Genomic DNA, 7,692 nt, shown 5'->3' with positions numbered 1-7,692 from the left:
CCAGCCCCCAAAACATGATCAATAGTCTCCTAAGATGAATAATAAAATAAAATTGAGACCAAAGATATCTAATACAATAGTAAATAAGTCCTATTTATACTAGACTAGCTACTCGGGTTTACAGAAGTAAGTAATTGATGCATAAATTCACTTCCGGGGCCCACTTGGTGTGTGCTTGGGCTGAGCTTGATCTATCCATGAGCTGAGGCTTCTCTTGGAGTTGAACGCCAAGTTGTAACGTGTTTTGGGCGTTCAACTCTGGTTCGTGACGTGTTTTTGGCGTTTGACTCCAGAATGCAGCATGGAACTGGCGTTGAGCGCCAGTTTACATCATCTAATTACGAATAAAGTATGGACAATTATATATTGCTGAAAAGCTCTGAATGTCTACTTTTCAACGCCGTTGAGGGTGCGCCACTTGGAGTTTTTTAGCCCAGGAAAATCTGTTTTGAGTGCAGGGAGGTTAGATTCCAACAGCATCAGCAGTCCTTTGTTAGCCTTTTATCAGAGTTTTGCTCAAGTCCCTCAATTTCAGCCAGAAATTACCTGAAATCAAAGAAAAACACACAAACTCATAGTAAAGTCCAGAAATATGAATTTTGCATAAAAACTAATGAAAACATCCCTAAAAGTAACTAGATCATACTAAAAACTACCTAAAAACAATGCCAAAAAGCGTATAAATTTTCCGCTCATCACAACTCCAAACTTAAATTGTTGCTTGTCCCTAAGCAACTGAAAATCAATTAGGATAAAAAGAAGAGAATATACTATAAATTCTAAAATATCAATGAATATTAATTCTAATTAGATGAGCGGGACTTGTAGCTTTTTGCTTCTGAACAGTTTTGGCATCTCACTTTTTCCTTTGAAGTTTAAAATGATTGGCTTCTATAGGAACTTAGAATTTCAGATAGTGTTATTGATTCTCCTAGTTAAGTTTGTTGATTCTTGAACACAGCTACTTTTATGAGTCTTGGCCGTGGCCTTAAGCATTTTGTTTTCCAGTATTACCATCGGATACATAAATGCCACAGACACATGACAGGGTGAACCTTTTCAGATTGTGACTCAGCTTTGCTAGAGTCCCCAGTTAGAGGTGTCCAGAGCTCTTAAGCACACTCTTTTTTCTTTGGATCACGACTTTAACCACTCAATCTCAAACTTTTCACTTGGACCTGCATGCCACAAGCACATGGTTAGGGACAGCTTGATTTAGCTGCTTAGGCCTGGATTTTATTTCCTTGGGCCCTCCTATCCATTGATGCTCAAAGCCTTGGATCCTTTTCACCCTTGCCTTTTGGTTTTAAGGGCTATTGGCTTTTTCTACTTGCTTTTTCTTTTTCTAAATTTTTTTTCGCAAGCTTTTGCTTTTTCATTGCTTTTTCTTGCTTCAAGAATCAATTTCATGATTTTTCAGATTGTCAATAACATTTTTCTTTGTTCATCATTCTTTCAAGAGCCAACAATTTTAACATTCATACACAACAAGATCAAAAATATGCACTGTTCAAGCATTCTTTCATAAAACAAAAATTATTGTCACCACATCAATATAATTGAACTAAATTCAAGGACAATTTTTGAAATTTATGTACTTCTTGTTCTTTTGAATTAAAAACATTTTTCATTTAAGAGAGGTGAAGGATTTATGGAATTTATTCATAGCTTTAAGACATAGTTACTACATACTAATGATCATGAAGTAGAGACACAAAACATAGATAAAAACGAAAAATAGAAAAAATAAGAACAAGGAATGAATCCACCTTAGTGGCGTCTTCTTCTTGAAGGACCAATGATGTCCTTATGTTCTTCTATGTCCCTTCCTTGCCTTTGTTGCTCCTCCCTCGTTGCTCTTTGATCTTCTCTAATTTCATGGAGAATGATGGAGTGCTCTTGATGTTCCACCCTTAATTGATCCACATTGTAACTCAAATCTTCTAAGGAAGTGTTGAGTTGTTCCCAATAGTTGTTGGGAGGAAAGTGCATCCCTTGAGGCATCTCCGGGATATCTTGGTGATGAGCTTCTTCATGCGTCTATTGGGTTCCATGAGTGGGCTCTCTTGTTTGCTCCATCCTTTTCTTAGTGATGGGCTTGTCCTCCATAATGAGGATGTCTCCTTCTATGATAACTCCAAATGAGTAACATATATGGCAAATAAGATGAGGAAAAGCTAGCCTTGCCAAATTAGAGGGCTTATCGGCTATTTTGTAGAATTCATGGGAGATGACTTCATGAACTTCTACTTCCTCTCCATTCATGATGCTATGAATCATGATGGCCCGATCCACAGTAACTTCAGATCGGTTGCTAGTGGGGATGAGGGAGCGTTGGATAAACTCCAACCATCCTTTAGCCACAGGCTTGAGGTCCAGTCTTCTTAGTTGAACCGGCTTGCCTTTGGAGTCTCTTTTCCATTGAGCTCCTTCCACACATATGTCCATAAGGACTTGGTCCAACCTTTGATTAAAGTTGACCCTTCTGGTGTAGGGGCGTGCATCTCCTTGTATCATGGGCAAGTTGAACGCCAACCTCACATTTTCTAGACTAAAATCTAAGTATTTCCCCTGAACCATTGTAAGATAATTCTTTGGGTTCGGGTTCTTACTTTGATCAAGGTTCCTAGTGATCCATGCATTGGCACAGAACTCTTGAACCATTAAGATTTCGACTTGTTGGATGGGATTGGTTAGAACTTCCCAACCTCTCCTTTGGATCTCATGTCGGATCTCCAGATACTCATTTTTCTTGAGTTTGAAAGGGACCTCGGGGATCACCTTCTTCTTGGCCACAACATCATAGAAGTGGTCTTGATGGGCTTTGGAGATGAATCTTTCCATCTCCCATGACTCGGAGGTGGAAGCTTTTGTCTTACCTTTCCCTTTTCTAGAGGTTTCTCCGGCCTTAGGTGCCATCAATGGTAATGGAAAAACAAAAAGCTTATGCTTTTACCACACCAAACTTAAAATATTGCTCACCCTCGAGCAAGAGAAGAAAGAAAAGAAGAAGAAGAAGAGAAAATATGGAGGAGAGTGAGAGAGGTGTATTCGGCTAAGAAGGAGAAGAGAGGTTTGTGTTGTGTGAAAATGAAGAAGAATGGATGGGGGTTATATAGTAAGGGGAGAGGGAGTAGGTTCGGCCTATATAGGGTGGGTTTGGGTGGGAAAGAAATTTGAATTTTGAAGGTAGGTGGGGTTTATGGGGAATAGTGGATGGATGTAAGTGGTGAAGGGGGTAATTGGGAAGAGAGATTGGGGTGATTGGTGAAGGGTTTTTGGGAAAGTGTGGTATAGGATTATTAGAAGGTAGGGTGAGAATATGGTAGGTGGGGATCCTGTGGGGTTCACAGATCCTGGGATGATCCTGTGGGTCCACAGATTCTGAGGTGTCAAGGATTTACATCCCTGCACCAATTAGGCATGTAAAATGCCTTTCCATTCAATTTTGGCGTTTAAACGCCGAAGTGATGCATGTTCTAGCGTTCAATGCCCATGTGCAGCATGTTTCTGCATTGAACGCCAGTTTCATGCTTGTTTCTCGCGTTCAGCGCCAGCTCTCCTCAAAGTGTATTCCTGGCATTTGAACGCCGGGATGTTGCTTGTTTCTGGCAGTCAGCACCAGATCTATGCTCTGTTCTGGCGTTGAACGCCAGCCAGATGCTCCTTACTGGCATTTAAATGCCAGTAAGTCCTTCCTCCAGGGTGTGATTTTTCTTTTGCTGTTTTTGATTCGTTTTTAATTTTAATATTTTTTTCGTGACTCCACATGATCATGAACCTAATAAAACATAAAAGAACAATAAAAATAAAATAAAATTAGATAAATTAAAAATTGGGTTGCCTCCCAATAAGCACTTCTTTAATGTCAATAGCTGGACAGTGGGCTCTCATGGAGCCACACAGGTGATCAGGTCAATGTTGTATAGTCCCAACACCAAAGTTAGAGTTTGGTTGTGGGGTTTCAACACCAAACTTAGAGTTTGGTTGTGGCCTCCCAACACCAAACTTAGAGTTTGATTATGGGGGCTCTGTTTGACTCTGTACTGAGAGAAGCTCTGCATGCTTACTCTCCCTTATTACAGAAAGATAGCCGTGTGCCTTAAACACAAGGTAGTCCCCATTAAATTGAAGGACTAATTCTCCTCTGTTAACATCTATCACAGCTTCTGTTATAGCTAGGAAGGGTCTTCCAAGGATGATGCATTCATCCTCCTCCTTCCTAGTGTCTAAGATTATGAAATCAGCAGGAATGTAAAGGCTTTTAACCTTTACCAACACGTCCTCTACTAATCCATAAGCTTGTCTTACTGACTTGTCTGCCAATTGTAATGAGAATAAGGTAGGCTGTACCTCAATGATCCCCAGCTTCTATATTACAGAGAGTGGCATAAGATTTATGCCTGACCCTAGGTCATACAGAGCTTTTTCAAAGGTCATGGTGCCTATGGTACAAGGTATTAAGAATTTCCCAGGATCTTGTTTCTTTTGAGGTAAAGTTTGCTGAACCCATGTATCAAGTTCACTAATGAGCAAGGGAGGTTCACCTTCCCAAGTCTCATTACCAAATAACTTGGCATTCAGCTTCATGATGGCTCCTATATATTTAGCAACTTGCTCTCCAGTTACATCTTCATCCTCTTCAAAGGAAGAATAACCTTCAGAGCTCATAAATGGCAGAAGGAGATTTAATGGAATCTATATGGTCTCTGTATGAGCCTCAGATTCCTTTGGATCCTCAATAGGGAACTCCTTCTTGCTTGAGAGACGTCCCATGAGATCTTCCTCATTGGGATTCGTGTCCTCTCCCTCCTCCATGCATTCAGCCATATTGATTATATCAATGGCCTTGCACTCTCATTTTGGATTCTCTTCAGATTTGCTTGGGAGAGTACTAGGAGGGGTTTTAGTGATTTTCTTACTCAGCTGGCCCACTTGTGCCTCCAGATTTCTGATGGAGGACCTTGTTTCATTCAAGAAACTTAAAGTGGCCTTAGACAGATCAGAGACTATGTTTTTTAAGTTAGAGGTATTCGGTTCATAATTCTCTGTCTGTTGCTGAGAAGATGATGGATAAGGCTTGATATTGATGAGCCTATTTCTTCCACCATTATTAAAGCCTTGTTGAGGCTTTTGTTGATCCTTCTATTAGAAATTCGGATGATTTCTCCATGATGAATTATAGGTGTTTCCATAAGGTTCACCCATGTAATTTACCTCTGCCATTACAGGATTTTCAGGATCATAAGATTCTTCTTCAGAAGATGCCTCTTTAGTACTATTGGATGCATTTTGCCATCCATTCAGACTTTGAGAAATCATGTTGACTTGCTGAGTCAACACTTTGTTCTGAGCCAATATGGCATTCAGAGCATCAATTTCAAGAACTCCCTTCCTTTGAGGCGTCCCATTATTCACGAAATTCCTCTCAGAATTGTACATGAACTGGTTATTTGCAACCATGTCAATAAGTTCTTGAGCTTCTGCAGGCATTTTCTTTAGGTGAATGGATCCACCTGCAGAGTGGTCCAATGACATCTTGGAAAACTCAGATAGACCATAATAGAATATATCTAATATGGTCTACTCTGAAAACATGTCAGAAGGACACTTTTTGGTCATCTGCTTGTATCTTTCCCAAGCTTCATAGAGGGATTCACCATCTTTTTGCTTGAAGGTCTGAACATCCACTCTAAGCTTGCTCAGCTTTTGAGGAGGAAAGAATTTATCCAAGAAGGCCGTGACCAGCTTATCCCAGGAGTCCAGGCTATCCTTAGGTTGTAAGTCCAACCATGTTCTAGCTCTGTCTCTTACAACAAAAGGGAAAAGCATGAGCCTGTAGACTTCAGGATCTACTCTATTCGTCTTAACAGTCTCACAAATCTGCAAGAACTCAGTTAAAAACTGGTAAGGATCTTCAGATGGGAGTCCATTGATGATTGGAATTTTGACGGCTTAAAAATTCACTAATGAAATCTCATTGTAAAGTATAGTTTCTAAACCAAGCAATAATCCTTTCATACAAAAGATTGTTTGTCACTAGTACAAACCCCTAAAATTTATAAACCGAAGTATTGGAACCTCGGGTCGTTCTCCCTTGGAATTACAATAAAGTGTCTTGATATTGGTTGTGAGTTATTTTGGGGTTTTTGAGATTTTAGACAAGAAATATAAATGGCAAAGAAAATAAACTAACAACTAACAAAGCTCTTGGCAAGATATAAGAACTAGAAATCCTATCCTAGTTATCCTCCTCAATTGTGATAACAAATTGTCCATTACTCCCACTTAGTTAACCTCTAACCATGGAGGAATGTGATGAGCGGATAATTTGTACGCTTTTTGGCATTGTTTTTAGTAGTTTTAGTTGAGTTCTTAGTATATTTTTATTAGTTTTTAGTTAAAATTCACTTTTCTGGAATTTACTATGAGTTTGTGTGTTTTTCTGTGATTTCAGGTATTTTCTGGCTGAAATTGAGGGACCTGAGCAAAAATCTGATTCAGAGACTGAAAAGGACTGCAGATGCTGTTGGATTCTGACCTCCCTGCACTTGAAGTGGATTTTCTGGAGCTACAGAAGCCCAATTGGCGCGCTCTCAACGGCGTTGGAAAGTAGACATCCTGGGCTTTCCAGCAATATATGATAGTCCATACTTTGCCCAAGATTTGATGGCCCAAACCGGCGTTCAAAGTCACCCTCAGAATTCCCAGCGTTAAACGCCGGAACTGGCACCAAAATGGGAGTTAAACGCCCAAACTGGCACAAAAGCTGGCGTTTAACTCCAAGAAGAGTCTCTACACGAAAAATGCTTCATTCCTCAGCCCATGCACACACCAAGTGGGCCTGGAAGTGGATTTTTATGTCATTTACTCATCTCTGTACACCCTAGGCTACTAGTTCTCTATATATAGGACCTTTTACTATTGTATTTTTCATCTTTGGATCTTAGATCATCTTGAGATCTTTGAATCTTTTGATCACTGGGGGCTGGCCTCACGGCCATGCCTAGACCTTGTTCTTATGTATTTTCAACGGTGGAGTTTCTACACACCATAGATTAAGGTGTGGAGCTCTGCTATACCTCGAGTATTAATGCAATTACTATTGTTCTTCTATTCAATTTCGCTTGTTCTTTGTCCAAGATATCACTTGTTCTTCAACTTGACGAATGTGATGATCCGTGACACTCATCATCATTCTCACCTATGAACGTGTGACTGACAACCACCTCCGTTCTACCTTAGATTGGGAGAATATCTCTTGGATTCCTGATACATGATGCATGGTTGATCGCCTGACAACCGAGTGCTCGCCTGACAAACGAGCCAGCCATTCCGTGAGATCAGAGTCTTCGTGGTATAGGCAAGAACTGATGGCGGCATTCAAGAGAATCCGGAAGGTCTAACCTTGTCTGTGGTATTCTGAGTAGGATTCAATGATTGAATGACTGTGACGTGCTTCAAACTCCTGAAGGCGGGGCGTTAGTGACAGACGCAAAAGAATCACTGGATTCTATTCTGGCCTGACCGAGAACCGACAGATGGATAGCCGTGCCGTGACAGGATGCGTTGAACATTTCCACTGAGAGGATGGGAGGTAGCCACTGACAACGGTGAAACCCTTGCATAAGCTTGCCATGGAAAGGAGTAAGAAGGATTGGATGAAGACAGTAAGAAAGCAGAGAGACGGAA

General features: G+C 40.5%; 1 non-coding gene across 1 annotated transcript; it reads left to right on the top strand.

The window, feature by feature from the left end:
• Window positions 1-5,596: 5,596 nt before the first annotated feature.
• Window positions 5,597-5,700, top strand: LOC130972165 (small nucleolar RNA R71). Its single transcript, XR_009083359.1, has one exon. It is a non-coding gene; the product is annotated as a small nucleolar RNA R71 (small nucleolar RNA).
• The last annotated feature ends 1,992 nt before the right edge of the window (window positions 5,701-7,692 follow it).

The sequence above is a fragment of the Arachis stenosperma genome, chromosome 3, assembly GCF_014773155.1.
Source record: "Arachis stenosperma cultivar V10309 chromosome 3, arast.V10309.gnm1.PFL2, whole genome shotgun sequence".
Taxonomy (NCBI): domain Eukaryota; kingdom Viridiplantae; phylum Streptophyta; class Magnoliopsida; order Fabales; family Fabaceae; genus Arachis; species Arachis stenosperma.
This window is presented reverse-complemented; position numbering and strand designations above follow the sequence as displayed.